The sequence below is a fragment of the Thamnophis sirtalis genome, unplaced genomic scaffold (assembly GCF_051295495.1).
Source record: "Thamnophis sirtalis isolate CommonGarterSnake01/CBP01778 unplaced genomic scaffold, rThaSir2_p1.2 scaffold_3, whole genome shotgun sequence".
In the NCBI taxonomy this organism is placed as follows: domain Eukaryota; kingdom Metazoa; phylum Chordata; class Lepidosauria; order Squamata; family Natricidae; genus Thamnophis; species Thamnophis sirtalis.
In genome coordinates this window covers 157,139,455-157,158,624 of record NW_028261383.1, presented here as the reverse complement: position 1 = coordinate 157,158,624, position 19,170 = coordinate 157,139,455, and positions in this window count along the sequence as shown.

Here is a 19,170-nt window from a genome sequence, read left to right as displayed (position 1 = left end):
ACAGCAAAAGGAAAGAGCCTGCTTTTTTAAATAGCAGAACAGTTATTCAGGGGTGAGCTTCAAAATTTTTAGCAAGGGGTTCTCTGCCCAGTTGCTGAGTGGGCGTGGCCATGGTGGGTGTGGCCTAGTCAACCTCCTGCACCACGGTTGGGTGTGTGTGTTTTTGCCCTCCCCTGATTCCGGAGGCTTTGTTCGAGCCTCCGGGAGGGTGAAAACAGCCTCCCCAGGCTCCGGAGGCTCTCTGGAGGCTGGAAATGGGCCCATTTCAAGCAAGCCTTTCCGAACTTCCTGCAAGCCCATTTTTCACCTTCCCCGAGCCTTAGCTATCTCCAAAACGGGCTGTGTGGGGGCTCCTGTGAGCGGTGGGGCAGAGTGGGTGGGACCAGCCGGTTCCACCACAAAAGCGCGTAGGACAAAATCGCGCTCGACAAAAGCGCGCTGTGACGTCATCACAGCGCGACGAAAAAGTTTGAAAAATGTAAAAATAAAGCGAAAACCTTACCCTAAGCCCCCCAAACCTAACCCTAAACCTAACCCTAAACCTAACCCTAAACCTAACCGTTAAAGTAACGAAAAACCTAACGCTAACCCTTAACCTAACCCTAACGCTAACGCTAACGCTCTAAAGCTAACCCTAACCCTTAACCTAACCCTAACCGTAACCCTAAACCTAACCCTTACCTTTATGTGAATCGGCTTGCTTTAATTTAATTTTTATTAATTTTTATTTGAATTTTTCAATCTTTTTCGTCGCGCTGTGATGACGTCAAAGGCGCGATTTTGTCGATCGCGCTTTTGTCGTCCGCGCTTTTGACGGGTCACGGGACCAGCCAGGAGTGGGATTTGGGGATTCTCTGAACTGCACAGAATCTGAGCTAGAGGTTCTCCTGAACCCCTGCAAACCCCCAGCAGAGTTAATCCTCGTTTAGTGATAGTTCATAGTTCGTGATGGAAAAATAACTTTGCAGCCAATGTTTGTATTTTATCATCTGTGCAGGTCTGTAAAGGAAAGGAAAGTTGAAGTAAGATCTTAAGCAGAGATAAAGTTTATTTGGTGGCCGTTTCACTCAATGAGTGTGTTGCTAATCCCAATTGTCATCGATAAATATGAACTACTTCTGTATCTATGATAACAGATAGAAGTTTTTAAGGCCATCATATAGTCACACTGTCACCATCAAAGCTGACACTAGCCAGAACATAGAACAATTCAAAGAATTAGTGCAAGATCGGAAGATGGGAAGAGACCTGGCCCATAGAATCGGCAAGAGCTGGACACTGAATGGATATCATCATCATAGTCACATTGCAGGATCTTTAATGTTGAGGTGAAATCTTCTCCACCTATCCTTGAATCAACAGAAAACTTTCCAACCATGAAATTTGTTATCCATATTTTGTCTGCCTGCCTGTTTGCCCCCCTCTATATCCATCCATCCATCAATTCAACTATCATCTATCTCTCCCTCTCTTTATCTTTCTATCATCTATCTACCTATCATCTGTCTGTCTGTCTGTCTGTCTATCTATCTATCATCTAATATATCACCTAGGTATCTAATTTTAAATCTCCGCAGCTCCCACATGATATTGCAGATTCCTATCCTGCCTCTGTTTCAAATTAATCCCAGTCCCCTAATTTTTCTCCGAGATAATAGGTGACAAGGTCTAAGAGCTTCTAATTTCCTGAAAGGTTGTAGAATTTAAAAGAAAATATACTTTAATGCTAGTGCAGTTAAAGTAAACTAATTCAAGCCTGTTTCAGTCATGGTCTGGAGCAGGGGTGGGTTTCTTGCTCCGTTCCAACCGGTTCGGTTGGAACGGGGCTGGCGGCGTTCTCGTGCATGCGCGTGGCGCACGCATGCGTACTAGCATCTGTGCGATGCTCCAGCTGCTCCTGGAGGATCGCGCAGGTGCTGTATGCGTCCTGCGCATGCGTGGAAGCGCAGAACTCATCAAAACCGGGTAAGGAGCGCGGGCGGGCGGGTGGGCCAGTCGCCGTTCCCGGAAGTTACTTACTTCCGGGTTCGCCGACCAACCGGCTCGCAGGGACCGCCGCGAGCCGGTTGAAACCCACCCCTGGTCTGGAGAGAAGATGAAGGACAAGTCATGGACAAGTCATGGTGGAAAAAAAGATGTTGCCAGGGTATGCTTAGGTGCAAACAGGGAAAGGTCCTTACATATTCTGCATTTAATATTAGCAAATGTATTAATGGAAAGGGCAACACAGTCTCTCCTTCCCACGTGTCTTAACTAAACACGGGAGGAAAGAAAACGTGGGTTTTTCCAAGTCAGAATGAACATGTCCCATCAGAAACCTCAGAGGAGCTGCGATTGTCTTGAGCTTAAATGCTGTTTTCCAAGCTGTTCCAGATTATGCAAGTCACTAAAGGGTAATTAATTCAGCCAAATTTATCATCTACAATTACAAGTTTGTTATTTATCTTCCATTTCTCTATTGCCATTTACAGTCCCATGTTTATTATGCATTGTTAGCATTAGACTTCTCCCCAGCCGGTCTAATTGGAGTATATCGATGAGTATCTCAGCATGGCATAAATGCATCTGAAATGCATAACTACAAGTATAAATGGGAGAGACGGATACTTTATGAGTGTCCCAAATTCTGGATTTTGCAGTTGATAGGCATGGAAGTGTTCACTGGCTATTTTTCATTTTAAAAGTCATTCCTCTTAGAGCACAGTCTTACAGTATTATGTCTACTCAGAAGTAAGCTTTACTGCTTTAGTCACAGTACAGATTATCAAGGCAAACAGGAATGCTTCGGATGTTAAAAAAGATGACAATAACAACAGCAGCAACAAGTTGGCTTCAATAAATAGGAAGGTTTTCTCAGATTTTTCCCAAAGTATCATGGAGCATTTTAGTTAGCATTCAAACTTCAAGTCACTTGCGCCATTACCTTATTAAATTGTTATTTTGCCCTGGGTTTTTTTCCCCCCCTCCATACTCTCAATCCAGAGGAATCAGGCGTGTGGTTTTGAAATTTCTCGCATACTCCCAGAGAGTGAATGTTAGTTGTACTAAAAAGGCTTTTCAGCTGTCAAATATGACAGGTCTCCTGATCAAGCAGCACTAAATCTGAAGGCTTCTTACATCTCCGGATGTCATCAGGGACCATGACTCCTGAGGCAAAAAGACATCAGCCTGTCAATCAGCCCCTTCTAGCAGTTTCTCTGCATTCCACCAGGAACAGCAAACCAGCTCTCCTAGTTCCTAAAGACACAGGGTCTGGTGCTTTCCCCACGTGAATCCTGGGAGAGTTTACTGAGATTGAAAGTGCACCATTACAGTACTTAAAGGGTTTTTGTAGGTCCAATTGCCCTCTAAGTTTGCTTGCTTGCCACAAGGGAGCAGAGGGAACAAGAATGGGAAGCAGGAGTCCTTAAGGAACTGAAAGAAAAGCGACATTGGGTGGACTCCTCCTCTAGAAAACTACCAGGAAAATCTCTTCGGATGTGGATATTTTATCCTGCCCCCTCTAAGCACCAGGGGGAACAAAGAACAATATGTGGGTGGCACCAAAGTCTGGACTTCTGCTTCCTGGGAAAATTGCTCAACTTTTCTCCACAGCCTCACAGCCTTAAGAAATTTCACCAGACGCTGAACTCATGGTCGTAAGGAGGTTGAGGTGCCCACATTTTTTGCTGAGAATGACGGATGAGATCAATTGCTGCAGTGAACTTCATGACTTGAATACAGGATCAACTGTCACACTTGGCCACTGAAGTCATGAACTTGTGGAAGCGGCTAACGGGTAATAAGAAGAAATGATTAGCTCATGAAATGTTTGGAAATTTAAGCATAATCCGCTGTGGACTTTAGTGTCATAACTTGCCTTATTAGGGCATTAGATTCATTTATCATTCTGGTCACGGCTGACCCAGCTGTGAAGGCAATTCCTTCCTTCCTTCCTTCCTTCCTTCCTTCCTTCCTTCCTTCCTTCCTTCCGTCCGTCTTTCCTTCCTTCCTTCCTTCTGCCGCATGATAACTTTTTCTCAGGTAGTAGATCAATAATGGAAAATTAATCTGCTGGAGCTTTGTTGTTTGTAATAACCACACCTACTATTTTGTTGTCTTTCAATATTGGGGAAGCAGACTATTATATTTCCAATACTGAAGTAACATTTCACTATTACAAGGACCAGCTTCTAATGTGGAACTACAGAATTCTCATTTTGTGTCCAATACAAATCTTGGGCAGGCCCAATAAAATAGAATTAGCTGAGAAGTCTTGGGATGCTCATCTCTCCTCCCAGCAATAAGGGGGAAATGGAGGAGGGTCTACACAAGGATTACTGCAGATAAATAACGTGAAAACATTATCTATCTATCTATCTATCTATCTATCTATCTATCTATCTATCTATCTATCTATCTATCTATCTATCTATCTATCTATCTATCATCTACTGTAGCTATGAACCTATCTAGCTATCTATTCCTCCCTCCCTCCCTCCCTCTCTCCCCTCTACCTATCATCTATTTACCTTCAATCTCTCTCGCTCTCTCGCTCTCTCTCTCCCTCCCTCCCCCCCCCTCTCATCTATCTGTCGGAATTGTTTGCCTCCCATCTCACATAGAGGCAGCTCTGGATGGCTTACAAACACTAAAAGCCAATAAAACATTTAGTTTGTGTGACCTAAATTTATAGTATTTATGACATAGGATGACCTTGTCCTCATTTCCAATTTAACTTCCTATTTTTAAAAAAAAATCACTTGCAGACCTCACACCAAGTCCAACCTTCTGGCCACCAACAACCTGCAGAATCTTGACATCTGATGGATCTTAATTGATCCCAGCCACACCCTGGAACAGTGGCAAAGGGAGGAAGTGCCACTGTGATGAGGCCATGCTTTTTCAACTTCTCTCCCTTTAACAAAATGTTACCAGGGAGATACGGTCTGTGGTATCTGCATATTATTTCTCTGGAACATGCAGTTTGGACCTTTCGGTTCTAAAGTTCACCGCCCATTATTCATGCTGTTTATTGGCCTGAGGAACCACGGGTGATTGATGGGAGATGCTTTGACCTCTGGTCCCAGCAGAGGAGAATGCTAAAGCCCCGCCCTGCTGCCTAAGGCGGTAAAGCCTTGCACGTATAGAACCTCAGTGTAGGCCTTTCTTTGCGGGATAGGGGGGGACAGTATTTCCCCCTTGCTTGTGCTTTCTAAGCAAAGCTGGGCATCTGGAGAGAAGAAACATAGGACCTTCTGGACAGATGAAAAGAGAATAATGATCCTAAGGTGTTGAGAACATATCACACTGCTGCCCTAGGGAAGATTTTCTGAGAACAGGGATTGGCTAAATGCTCTAAATAGGATTGAGCTGGCCTAGGAGCAGAGGTGGCATTCAGCAGGTTCTGACCAGTTCTGGAGAACTGGTAGCAGAAATTTTGAATAGTTTGGAGAACTGGTAAATACCACCTCTGACTGGCCCCGTCCCCACCTATTTTCTGCCTCCCGAGTCCCAGTTGATCGGGAGGAAATGGGGATTTTGCAGTATCCTTCCCCTGGAGTGAGGAGGGAATGGGGATTTTACAGTATCCTTCCCCTGCCATGTCTACCAAGCCACGCCCACCAAGCCACACCATGCCCACCAAACCACGCCCACAGAATCGCTAGTAAAAAAAATTTGAATCCCACCACTGCTAGGAGATAAAAAATAACGATTCGTCTGGCTAAAATCTTCTACTACCATATATAGTTGCCGTTGTTATTTAGAGTTGTATGCTGCTGAATTTTTCCAGCTAATGCTGTTTCAAAGTGTTGACAGCATGACTGGGAAACAATACAACAGTTCATTTAGTGACTGTTCAAAGTTACAACGGCACTGAAAAAAGTGACTTATGACTGTTTTTCACACTTATGGCCATTGCAGCATTACCCATGGTCATGAGATGAAAACTCAGATGCTGGATAATGGACTCATATTTATGACCTTGGCAGGGTCCCAAGTTAATGTAAAACACTATTTGCGACTTTCTGATGAGCAAAGTCAGTGGGGAAACAAGATTCACTTAACAGCTATGTTAGCTTAACCCCTGCAGTGTGATTCACTTAACAACAGAGGCAAGAAAGGTTTGTTGCAGCATCCCCTCGTCACACGATCAATATTGGGATGTTTGGGAATTGGCATATATTTACGACAGTTGCAGTGTGCAAGGGTCACGTGATCTTCTTTTGCGACCTTCTGACACGCAAAGTCAATAAAGAAGCCAGATTCACTTAATGACCGTGTTACTTAGCTTAACAACTGCGGTTATTCACTTAACAATTATGGCAAGAAAGTTCATAAAATGGGCCAAAATCCACTTAACAACCGTCTTGCTTAGCAACAGTCATTTTGGGCCCAATTGGGGTCATAAATGAAGGACTCCCTCCGTTTTCTTGACTCAAAGCCCTGTGTCTGAGAGAATCGGCTCCAAGAGTTGTCTCAAGTTGAAGCAGGTAGATTTTTTTTTTTTCTCAGTCCGGATGCTTTGCTGCCTGATTGGGACACGATCGGAAGACTTTGCAGCTGTTCGGCTTGGAAGAGGAAAAGGTGCTTCAAAGTGGCCCCGGGGTTATTTGTGTGGCACCTGTTAGCAACTTCTTAAAGCAGCTGCATCTTTTCCCAAGATTGCACAGCTGCCCTCTGCAGCTGCAGGGCAATTCTGGGAATAGACACTTTTGATTTAAGGAATTGCTGACAGGTGGCAATGGCACACCCAAGCACACCCCAAAGTCATTTCTGCTTTTCAGTCTAAACTGCTGCACAGTCCCATAAATGTGGGTATGGATGTATGGAAGCTGTCTGAATCCAATTTTAGACAGGGTTTGACAGTGCTCATCGCTCCACTTTTGGGCAGGAAGCTTGTTTCAAGTTTCTAAGGGTGCTATATGACAGGGGTGTCAAACTCAAGGCCCGTGGCTAGATCTGGCCCATGGGGTGATTAGATCTGGCCCAGGGGCTGCCCTGGAAACAGCGAAGGACTGGCCCATGGTGCCTCAGCCAATGAACACGGAGCTCGGGCTTCCCAAGCTCCTTTTTCGCTGGCAATAGCAATAGCAATAGCAGTAGACTTATATACCGCTTCATAGGCCTTTCAGGCCTCTCTAAGCGGTTTACAGAGAGTCAGCATATTGCCCCCAACAATCTGGGTCCTCATTTTACCCACCTCGGAAGGATGGAAGGCTGAGTCAACCCTGAGCCGGTGAGATTTGAACCGCTGACCTGCTGATCTAGCAGTAGCCTGCAGTGCTGCATTTAACCACTGCGCTACCTTGGCTCTTAACCCTTGGCAGAAGGTTGCAGGAGGCCATCACAGCTGAAAACGGAGCTCGGGAGCCTGTTTTTGCTGGCAGAGCACTCTGGCCACCACGGGCGCTCCCAACACAAGTGATGTTGAGCTGGCCACGCCCACCCCGGCCCCTGAGATCAAACACAATCCTGATGTGGCCCTCAATGAAATCGAGTTTGATTCTGCTGATGAATGCGTAGGGCTGCTGCAGCTCCCAATGTTAAATTCAGAGTCCTTTGATAAATTTAATTTTGTTTAAACTAGTCAGTTGCCTTTTAGGTTTGGTATTTTTTTTTAATCATCCAACTTACCTAAGCCTTATAATATTCATTGTTGTGGCATGCATTATATTTATGAAGCCTTCATTGTCTTCACATTAAATATAAAAAAACATTAGACACAAAAATATTAAATATAGTCTTGTTATTTATATTGTTCTTCAGTTTGTTTAGTATGTGTTAACAGTTGAGATTGTTCTTGGTGAACGGTACTTTTTGTTACATATTGTTTTTGTGCTGGGCTATGGCCATCACATTGTCTATCTAGCCAGCTGTCTGTCCATCCTTAATATTGTATGGTGATGTAATACCATGCTTACATTATGGTTATAAGGGAGATAAGAGCGGGGAGGCATTCCTCGCAGGACAAAACATATATAATGATCCCCATAATGTATACAGGTAGTCCTTGACTTACAATCACAAATGGGACCAGAATTGCTGCTGCTAAGCAAGGAGGCTGTTAAATGAGATCTGCCTGATTTTAAAACATTCTTTCCCCTGGTTGATAAGTGAATCATTGCAGCTGTTAAGTGAATCACATAGTCATTAAGCAAATTGGCTTCCCCCATTGAGTTTGCATGTCAGAAGTCAGCTGGGAAGGACACGAGTGGCAATCAGATGACCCAGGAGGCTGCAACTGTTTTAAAATACATACTGGTTGCCAACCACCCAAATTTTGATCACGTGACAGTGGAGATGCTGTTGTGGTTATAAGTGTAAGGACCGGCCATAAGTCACTTTTTCCAGTGCCATTGTAACATTGAAGGATTGCTAAATGAATGGTTATAAATTGAGACCATCTGTAATTGAACCTAGATTTTAAGCTAGTGCACCATTGAGTCTTTCTTGACTCTAATCATAATTTGCACATTCATTTATGTTTGGTTGTGTAAAGCATCTCCTCTACATTGGACTACAATTCTTCTCCCATAGAAAAGGGCAGGCAGCCATTCCTCTCAAGGTTTCTGCAGTTGGTTGAACCAATTAGAGCGCTGGCAGAGGAAATCCTGGATATCTCTGAACATTCCTTAGGTGGTTTCTTGTCTGGAATTGCTGAATTCCTTTACTTTAATTCTTTATTTTTCTCATGGTTGGGATTCAGGTACACAAATCTGAAAATTATTGGTTTGCGTCTCAGTGCAGCAAGAGCTCCCTAAATCAAGGTAGATCCAACTGAAGGTGGGATTTACAGCTAAATCTCTAGGGCGTCTCCAAGTTAGATTTGTATTATACAATTGCTCATTTACAGAATTTTAGGGGAAAGGAGGAGCTGAAGATTGTTTTCCATTTGCAGTTGACTTATATTTTCCCACCACTTGTGATTGTTAATGAAGGATAGACTAGACAACACAACACATACAGTGTCTTCTGACTGCTGGTACCATGTCCAGAAAGATGGGACCTCTGTAGGGAGATCTACTACGGAAGGAGATCACACAGCAAAAACTCTTTTCTCGGTTATCACTGCCGAAAAGGATGTCCAGAGAGGAACTGAGACGATGACTATTAACACAGGCAGGTTCATGTAAAATTAAAGGCCTCCAAGAGATGCAATCCTCCAAATTGAGTTGAGCAGCAAATTGTCAAATGTGGAAGGGTATATTCCATCATCTAATAGCAATACCACTTAGACTTATATACTGCTTCACAGCCCTCTCTAAGCGGCTTTCAGGGTCAGCATATTGCCCCAAACTATGTAAGCATACAGACAGTGCAGCCTTACCTAGCCAGCTGCAGATGTGCTGGCTCACAACTCCCAAAGACCCGGTGGCGCAGTTGGTTAAAGTGTAGTATAGTATTGCAGCCTAACTCTGCCCACAGCCTGGAATTCAGTCGTGACGGACTCAAGATTGATTCAGCCTTCCATCCTTCCAAGGTCAATAAAATGAAGAGCCAGATTGTTGGGGGAATAGGCTGACTTTGTAAACCTCTCAGAGAGGACTATAAAAGCACTATGAAGTGGTATATAAGTCCAAATGCTATTGCGGTAACCTCAAATTAAGATAGTTAATGCATGTGAAGATGTCAAGGTGTAGGAGAATGGGATCACACCTGATTTGGGACTTCCTGAAGTTCCCAAATAGCTTCCAAAGACATCCAGACTGGCAACATATTAAATGACACAGACTCTATTAAAACATCAGTCAGAATTCCTCCCCACCCCATCATATGAGTGTTTTGAACATTTGAAAACATTACCCTGTTTCCCCAAAAATAAGACCTCCCCGGATAATAAGCATAATTGGGCTTTTGAGTGCATGCACTAAAATAAGCCTTCCCCCAAAAATATTGCAACACAGCAGCAGCCATGAGGTGACCATGCTTGCTGCCTCCTGCACCTCAACAATAATCAGACCCCCCTGAAAATAAGGCCAAGTGCTTATTTCAGGGGTCAGAAGAAAATAAGACTCTGCCTTATTTTCGGGAACACATGGTATCTAATTGTTGCCATTCATCAACCTCATAACCCAACCTGGTGCCCTCCAACTGTGGCGCAGTTTACATTTTCAAAATTGATTTCAAGATTTCAAAATTGATTTAAGGGAGGCTGACAGTTACGGGAATTGAAGTTAAGGAAGACTTTAGATTGGAGAATCTAGCTTAGACCTTCTTGCTTGAGATGGAAACCCATTCTTGCCCTGCAAGGAAAAAGCTTGCCTTTTGCAATGCTTTCCCATTGATTCTCCAAGACCAGACCAACTCAGTTCAGCCATGTCAATTGTGAGCTTATGAAGTCCAGCTGCCTCTTTTAATGTCTACTGAAAATAGTAGATTCCTGTTGTGGGCCTCAGTGCCAGCTGCAGGATTTGGTAACAGAGGTCCTGGCCAAACATTCTCAGTGGGCCTCTTTAACCTAGACAGCCCTAGAGTGCATTTTGTTATGCAAGTATGCTTGAGTGTGTGTGTGCACGCCTCGTAACGGATGTGTTACAAACATGTACGGCTGGAACACAACGTGCTCGTTTCAACTGTGCTGCTGCTATTAAAACAACAGTAACGTTGGTCTTTCCCACCCCACCTCCCTCTTGTCCAGGAGCTGCAGAATGTAAAGTACTAAATATATATACAAACACAATGTTTTCTTCTCAGAAACAGAACTAACTAGAATCAGATGTCTTGCAATTTATGTCCTTCTTTTAAAAAAAAACAAAATGTTTTTTTTTTTCATTTCTGGTAATATAACCACTATGATCTGCACAGCAGGGCTTGCACTCACAAAAGCCTTGAAGATGTTTAGATGTTCAGAAAACACAAAACGTTTGTGCTTTTTTACATGTGTATGTGAACCTCCATCCCTCCTTGATGTCTGTATGACTGGTGGTCAAATTTATAATTTCAGAAATGGAAGGCAATGTTCCTACATGGAGTATATCTTCCTCATAAGAATAAACAGCCATTCATCTTTTATGGGAAGGAAAGCAAAAGTTACACAGAGCAATATTGACAGAAGACTAAACTTGCTTCTCAGATAACCTTCTCCCTTGCTTTCAAGAATTGGCTGTTGTTTATCAAGATGCTCCTTAATCTGCATGTCTGCTTTTGAAGTTTTCTTTCTTGAGTGGGTTTACCCCTGTGCTGGAACTTGGGAGAAGAGAATGGAACTGGATGTATAAGTGTCATTGAACGGTGTCATGCAAAGCTTTAAAGAAGCTCCAGTCAAGGAACTAGAAGGTTACTACACTTCTCGTGGATAAAAGTTGGGTATCAATCAGGGGTGGGATTCTACTGGTTCGGGCGAGTCTCGTTTATATCTCTCATTTGAGTGATCTTTAAGATATGCCGATATTTTGGCCATCTCGGCTAAGTTTGTGACTTTCAATGTCCATTCTTGGATTGACTATATACAAAATAAATACGGGACCAAGAAATTCCAGTTAGCCTATGCTTAAGATCAGAAATGATTTAAATTGTTTAAAGTTAGTTCAGTAAGAAGAAGCTAAGCTCAATGCAGAATGTCATTAATTTCTTTATTTCTTTTTCTTTTTTTTCAATAGATTTTAGACTGTGTTTGTTAAAAATCCATACCATGTACGGGTTCTGGGAAGCCGGGGGGGGGGGGGGAGGAGGGGGTAGGGGGGTGGAGGGAGGGAGGGGCACAAAGACAAAAAAAATTGTACTTCAATGTTTTAATGATTGCCGAATGATGAAATATTTGTGTTTTAAAAGAAATAAAACCTTTGATCATACTGGTTCGGGCGAACTGGTAGCTCTGACTATCAGCTGGGAACTAACCTGTTTGCTCCAACTTTGAAGTGGGCCCACCCGCCCGCCCGCTCCTGTACTATACTCACCTATATTTCCTTTTCCGAAGCCCAGCTGATGGCGCAGCAGAGTGGATTGCCGCGCCTCAGCTGTTTTCCTCACCAGAAGTAATGAGTCAGGTGCGTGTGCGAGCTCAGCGAACCGGTTGTCAAACTGGTAAGATCCCACCTCTGGTATCAATTTAAGAAAGAAATAATAACAATCAGAATAAAACAGAAACAGGACCTTCATAGCTCAAAGAAATTTAGTGCTCTGTGAGGCTATTACTGAGGTGATACATTGGCAAGCAATTCCATGCTACACCAAGGATAAAGCTGAATCCCACTCACCACACAGCTGCCATTTCCTTGCCCCATCAAACGTTCTGCAGAACAAAAAGGGGTGACCAGAATAATTATTTATGTAAACATCACAGCTCAATTTTGATGGAAAAACAGATAATGTTGGAAAGGAGCAAGATGCCAAGACATTAACCGTTTAAAGATTGAGATTGCGATTTATTTTATTTATATGCCGCCCTATTCCCAGCGGGACTCAGGGCAGCGAACAACTCAAGGGGGAAAGGGAACACAAAAGTACAATACAAGCGATTAAAATAGCCAACAGCCACACAGGTCGAGAGGGGAGGGGAGCTCATCAACCCCAGGCCTGCCGACACAGCCAGGTTTTAACGGCTTTTCAGAAGGCCTGGAGAGAGGTGAGGGTCCGAATCTCTGCGGGGAGTTCGTTCCAAAGGGCCGGAGCTGCCACAGAGAAGGCCCTCCCCCGGGTAGTAGCCAGATGGCATTGGCTGGTAGACGGAACCCAGAGGAGGCCAACCCTGTGTGATCTAATGGGTCTTTGGGAGGTAATTGGCAGCAGGCGGTCTCTCAAGTACCCAGGTCAAACCAGAATGTACGGTATTTGTTTGTTCAAAATCATTAACCACCCATTTTAAATGTGAATGGTTGAGAGACCTAGGAATATCTAGCTTATCAAAGAGAAGGATTAGGAGGGACATGATAACTGTCTTCTAGTACTTGAGGGGTTGTCACAGTGAAGTGGAGATTGACTTATTCTCCAAAGCACTAGGACAAGTAATGAGCGGGAACTTGTTAAGGAGAGATCCAACCTAGGATACATTTTCTGACAGTGAGAACAATCAATGGAATAGCTTGCCTCCTAGGGTTGTGGGTGCTCCATCACTGGAGGTTTTCAAAAACAAAACTGGACAATCATTTGACTGGGATGGCATAAGGTCTCCTGCCATCAGCATGGGGTTGGACTACAAGACCTCCTTCCAGCCCTGTGATTCAGTGTTCTATAAGTAGATGGTGAACAATCATAAAAAACTAAGTACAAGTACAGTAGTCCTCAATTTACAGCAACAATTGAGGAAAGGACATACCATTATCTCCTTAAGAACTGGAGGACTAGTCCTTCCTCCAAGGAAGAATTAATCATCACCAAGACTCAGCCTCATGTTCTCTCCCAGGCAGCCTTGACCAGCAGGAGGGGGAGGAGGGGGTATGGATCCAACACTAAGTGGCCAAACTAGCAGTAGCCCTATCCACTTCCTCAGATTCAACAAGATTGAACTCCCCCCAGCCCAGGCCATCTTTTCTTTAATGATTCTATTCCACTATTTCTTCGATATGGAATAGAATAGAACAGAACAGAATAACAAAGTTGCATGGGACCTTGGCGGTCTTCTAGTCCAACCCCCTGCTTAGGCAGGAAACTCTAGACCATTTCAGACAAATGGCTATCCAACATCTTCTTAAAGACTTCCAGTGTGCGGGCATTCACAACTTCTGGAGGCAAATTCTGTTCCACTGATTAATTGTTCTGTCAGGAAGTTTCTCCTCGGTTCTAAGTTGCTTCTCTCCTTGATTAGTTTCCACCCATTGCTTCTTGTTCTGCCCTCAGGTGCTTTGGAGAATAGTTTGACTCCCTCTTCTTTGTGGCAACCCCTGAGATATTGGAACACTGTGATCATGTCTCCCCTAGTCAAGGTGAGCCAAGGTGGCGCAGTGGTTAAATGCAGCACTGCAGGCTACTGCTAGATCAGCAGGTCAGCGGTTCAAATCTCACCGGCTCAGGGTTGACTCAGCCTTCCATCCTTCCGAGGTGGGTAAAATGAGGACCCAGATTGTTGGGGGCAATATGCTGACTCTCTGTAAACCGCTTAGAGAGGCCTGAAAGGCCTATGAAGCGGTATATAAGTCTACTGCTATATTGATTAGTCCTTCATTTCATTAAACTAGACATACTGTGTACTACTCAACCCGCATAACATTCACCGGTTCTGCCCAAAGGCTGGAGTCCGATGTAGCACAAACATGAGTGCCTTTGTCTGCTAGATGTGCTGCGTATTCCTCCCAGTAACCCTGTAGGTGAATCCCAATATTACTCCTTCGAAGAAAAGACTGGGTCATCCAACACAGGACTGCTGGGCAACTATCTGTGGGTGCAATAATGACAGAGAAATAATTACTGCTGCCCACATGGCCATGCGGTAGGCTCCAACAGCAGCCATAGCCTGTGTTCTATCATCTTTGTTTCTTGTTGTTTTCCATTAGTCCTGTAGGTATATGGCTCTCTTTAGTTTCCTTAATTCGTCCATATACCACGGAGGATTGTGGGAACCATGGGGTGCAGAGAGGCCACTCAGGCATAATCTGGTCCAAAACCACAGCTCCTGTCCCATTCCAAGGTTCAGTCAGACTACAATCCCAAGCTCCCTCTTAAATCCAATTGGGTCCGTCAGTTTCCTGCTTGATCTAATAGGTCCAGCTTTCTTGTGGAAGGGCTGAAGCCAGGGCCAGATTTAGATGAAAAGAGGCCCTAGGCTATTCCACTTATGAGGCCCTTTCACCTCCCATTTTTAAGTTTGTAAATTGCATGAGAGACAATAAAATACATCATTACTGTGATATATATTAATATATATCAATATATATAGCTGGCCTCCCGATGGAGGGCAGCTCTGCTCTGCGGCAAAGGCAGCGAGGCCAGCCGCCTCCCCTGCTGCGTTCAGCTGCCCGGCTCGGCCCCCTCGTCCTCACCTGCCTGGCTGCTGGTGGGCTCCGCATCGACGGGGTGGCTACTGGGAGCAGCCACACCTCTTGCCCGACCGCCGGTGCCGGGAACGTGGGCGGGCTCCCCAACTGCCGAGGCGCTGGAACGATCTTAACCAATACATTTTTATGTTTGTTTATTAGTCATATGCATAGAATTTCTCCTTATTTTCGGTTCAGTGTCTTAGTGTTCACCGTTTTTAGAATAGTGTAATTTTAATTTTGCTAACAATTTGAATGTAGGCCCCTCTTGATCTTGAGGCCCTAGGCTGAAGCCTAGTTAGCCTATAGGAAAATCCAGCCCTGGCTGAAGCAGTGGTGGGATTCAGCCAGTTCGCACCTATTCGGGAGAACCGGCTGTTAAATTTCTAAGCAATTCAGAGCAGTTGTTGCAATAAATCTCCTTTTGTTTTTTTTCCACTTTACAGGGCTAATCCTATAAGGAAAGCAGGAAGGAAACATTCTGGTGTTGTTTCTAGCCTAATCTTTATTGCCCTGCTTATAGAAACTGCCTCTCCAGCTAACCCTTCTTACATTGTAAAAGCTAAAGCGAAGTGCCAATCGATCTGCGTGACATTGAGTTGGCCACACCCACCCAGTCACATGACCCCCGAGGCACACCTATCTGGCTGGTTATTAAGGCAGAGAACTGGTTGTTAAATTATTTGAATCCCACCATTGGGCTGATGCCATCATCAGATCACTCTCTAAGGCTCACCAGGTTGTGATCTGATGATGACAGGGGATTCCCCCAATTCCAGAGCACCCTGCCAACAGGAAAAAGCAGCTCAGGTGAATGAACTTCTAATATGCATCAGGCCCTGGATGTGTTGGGAGAAGCTCATGGCTGTCATGGTAGCCATGTGCCTCTGAGCTATCTGAGACCCTGCAACCAGAAAAGGCAAGTCGAAATCCCCCAAGAACCATAATCCTGGGGAACTCCACCACCTACCAACTCAAGGAGTCAAGGATCTCAGGCAGGGAGGTTGCTATGTAGCAGAGAGCTGGTACAATAGCAACAGTGCCCAACTTGACGAATAGAGTCTTGTACTCATCAATCTGAGGGTCAGCAACCTTAAATGCCTCCCAGGTATCTTGGATAACCACTGCCACGCCACCAACTCTACCCTGGGGACATGGCCGGTGCCACACATGGAACTCAGCTGAGCACATCTTAGAGAGGGGAACACACACACACACACACACACACACACACACAACCGTCACACTCAGGTCTCGGTAATTCATGCCTGGTCATCCCTTCACTGACGATCTTCGGTCATATTTCTCGCTAGCTGTCACTATCTGTATTCACAATAATCACATTCACATAATTGCCTTCCCAAGTTTATTGTTAACCAATCTGAAATGAATCCACATCTTCTAAACTCCTTAACGCAAAGCAGAGCCTCTCCTCCATACCAAAAAATGAAAATGTCTATGTTGGCAGTCCTAAAACAATGGTTGCACACATACCGACGGCTAGCATTTTGCATCATCTCTTTTACCACATGAACTTGGGAAAAATACCACAAGCGAGCTTTCAAAGCTCCTCATAGGGACCCCTGGAGCGCAGGGAAGCTGTCATTACCCTCCAGACAAAAGAAAAGAGTCTCTCTCCTTGCTTTGTGACGGGATAAAGTGAGACAGAAGGGTCCAGGCAAAAAGAAGAGGGTGAACTCTTCAGGGGTCAAGGAGGCAGGGGAGGAGGAGGAGGAGGAGGAGAAGCGATCGGTTGGGCTCCTTACTGTGACTCATTCTTCTCCAGATGGCCTGGACAAGCCCATCTGTGTCTCCCCAGGGTCACACAGGCCAGTTCCTCTGCTTTAGAAGGGTAACTGTTCTTGACAATGAGGCCAAAGGGCAAAGGCAGGGGAGGGGGCTCCTGCCAAAGGGGAAAAGCCCCATTGTCCCATTTAGCCCAAGGCCAGCAGCACCAGATGTGCAGGAGAGAGAGAGAGAGAGAGAGAGGGAGGAAGGGAGGGAGGGAGAGAGAGAGATAGGTAGGTAGGTGTAAAAAGGACAGTTATGAATGATCACCTTCCATTGCTTCCATAGCATCTCTAGCAGTGACCTCAATGCCGGAACAAGAATCAGGCTAGTTAGTCTTCCTAGCAAAACAATCGCAATTTCAGTGGAGCCCTACCCCCACCTCCATCCCCTTGGATAATTCAAATGTTTACTTAAAGGTAAAGGTAAAGGTTCCCCTCGCACATATGTGCTAGTCATTCCTGACTCTAGGGGGCGGCCCTCATCTACGTTTCAAAGCCAAAGAGCCAGTGCTGTCCGAAGATATCTCCATGGTCATGTGGCTGGCATGACTAAACGCTGAAGGTGCAGGGAGCGCTGTTACTTTCCCACCAAAGGTCGTCCCTTTATTTTTCTACTTGCATTGTTCAAATGCTTTCGAACTGCTAGTTTGGCAGAAGCTGGGACAAGTAATGGGAGCTCACTCTGTTAATGGCGCTAGGGATTCGAACCACCTAACTGCCAGCATTTCTGATTGACAAGCTTAGTGTCTTAGCCACTGAGACACTGCTTCCCTACCTTTACTTAGGGGGTCCAATATTTTTCTTTTCTGGATTTCTTGCTTATAGCAGCATAGTTATAACTAGTGGTAATAAACATTTATGTCTGATTTTATTTGAGTGGCAATATAGCACAACCCTAGATATGTTTACTCTGGTCAGTCTCTTCCAAGGCTAGCTGATTTCATGAATCCATCACCCTTACAACTTAAGAGACTTGTACAATTTTAGAAACCTTGTTTTAAAAATACAACATTTGGAACTGACTTAAGACTATCTTTGATGTGATATTGACTTAAAATGTTTTTTAAAAGATACAGATTTACATGTGTACTAAAGAAAGAAAAACATGTGAACAGCAGGAAACAATAAAAATAAAAGCTAAGTTGGACTTTCCTCCCAAATATCCATCTAAATAAAAAGCAGTTTGACCAATAATTCTTTGTTTACTTGCCAGAGAGTAAGCACCATTTCATCCATCATAACATCCTAGACTTACATTGTTCACTCTCTTTGCATGGGAAGCCTTCCTTTGCAGCCATGATTAAAAAGGCATTGAAGACATTTTTCCGCTTGAATGGAGGAGAAATTTATAAAAAATATATATAATAGCATTTGGGGAAATTCTATATTAGAATAGAGATAGTCCTCGAATTACAACCACAGTTGAGCTCAAAATTTCTGTTGAATGTGGAACATAGAATAGAGTTGGAAGGGACCATGGAAGTCTTCCAGTCCAACCCCTGCTTGAGCAGGAGACCTTATTCCATTTCAGACAAATGGTTGTCCAGTCTCTTTTTGGAAGGCTTTAGTAATGGAACCCCCACAACTCCTGAAGGCAAGCTATAGCTATGCAAAACATTTTCAATGCCCTTCTAACTTCGAACGAAGTAGAACTTTTGTAGGAATTATACATAAATGGACTATTGTAAGTTAAGGACTACCTGAATAAGGTAAAATCTTATTCAAGTCATGCTTGCCCCTGTTGACATGGAGATTAAGTTTTCTTGACTATAATCTGGAAGTTCATTTTGTGAATCCATTTTTTCCTAGAGGATTACTTACTTCCCAGTCTAGCATAGTGTCACGGAATTCCTTGGTGGTCCCCCATCCCAGGGGTACTCAGGCTCAAGCCTTCTAAGCTTTGGAGCCCAGATATGATCAGCCAGGTGCTGCCACCTGCTGAGACATTTCAGTGGACCAAACATATTCTTACATTTCTGTGCTGGTCTCTCACTTCCTCTTTCTCACACACGCGCACGCGCACACACAATATTTGGCAATATGGGAAACTACATTATACCTAGCTAGCTTCACACCTTGTACTAAACTAAAACGGTGTTTAATTTTGGCTTGCGTAGGTGCTTGAAATTAGCTGTGAAGTATCCTAGGTTACTTGTTCAACAAACCATGGTAAAAACAGACCATGCAATGTGGAAATCTAGTCACTGAAATAAATCAATGATTCCGTTAGATTAGGAGTGTCCAACCCATGGACCTCACGCAGCTCTGGAGAGCGAGTAATGTGGCCCCACAAAATCATAAACGTTTAACATTATTATGTAATTTTTAGCATTTTTTAGCGATACTATATATTTTATATGCAGCCCAAGACAAATCCCTCTTTACTCAATGCAGCCCAGGCAAGCCAAAAGGCTGGTCGCCCGTGGATTAGATCAGTGTTTCTCAACCTTGGCAACTTGAAGATGTCCGGACTTCAACTCCCAGAATTC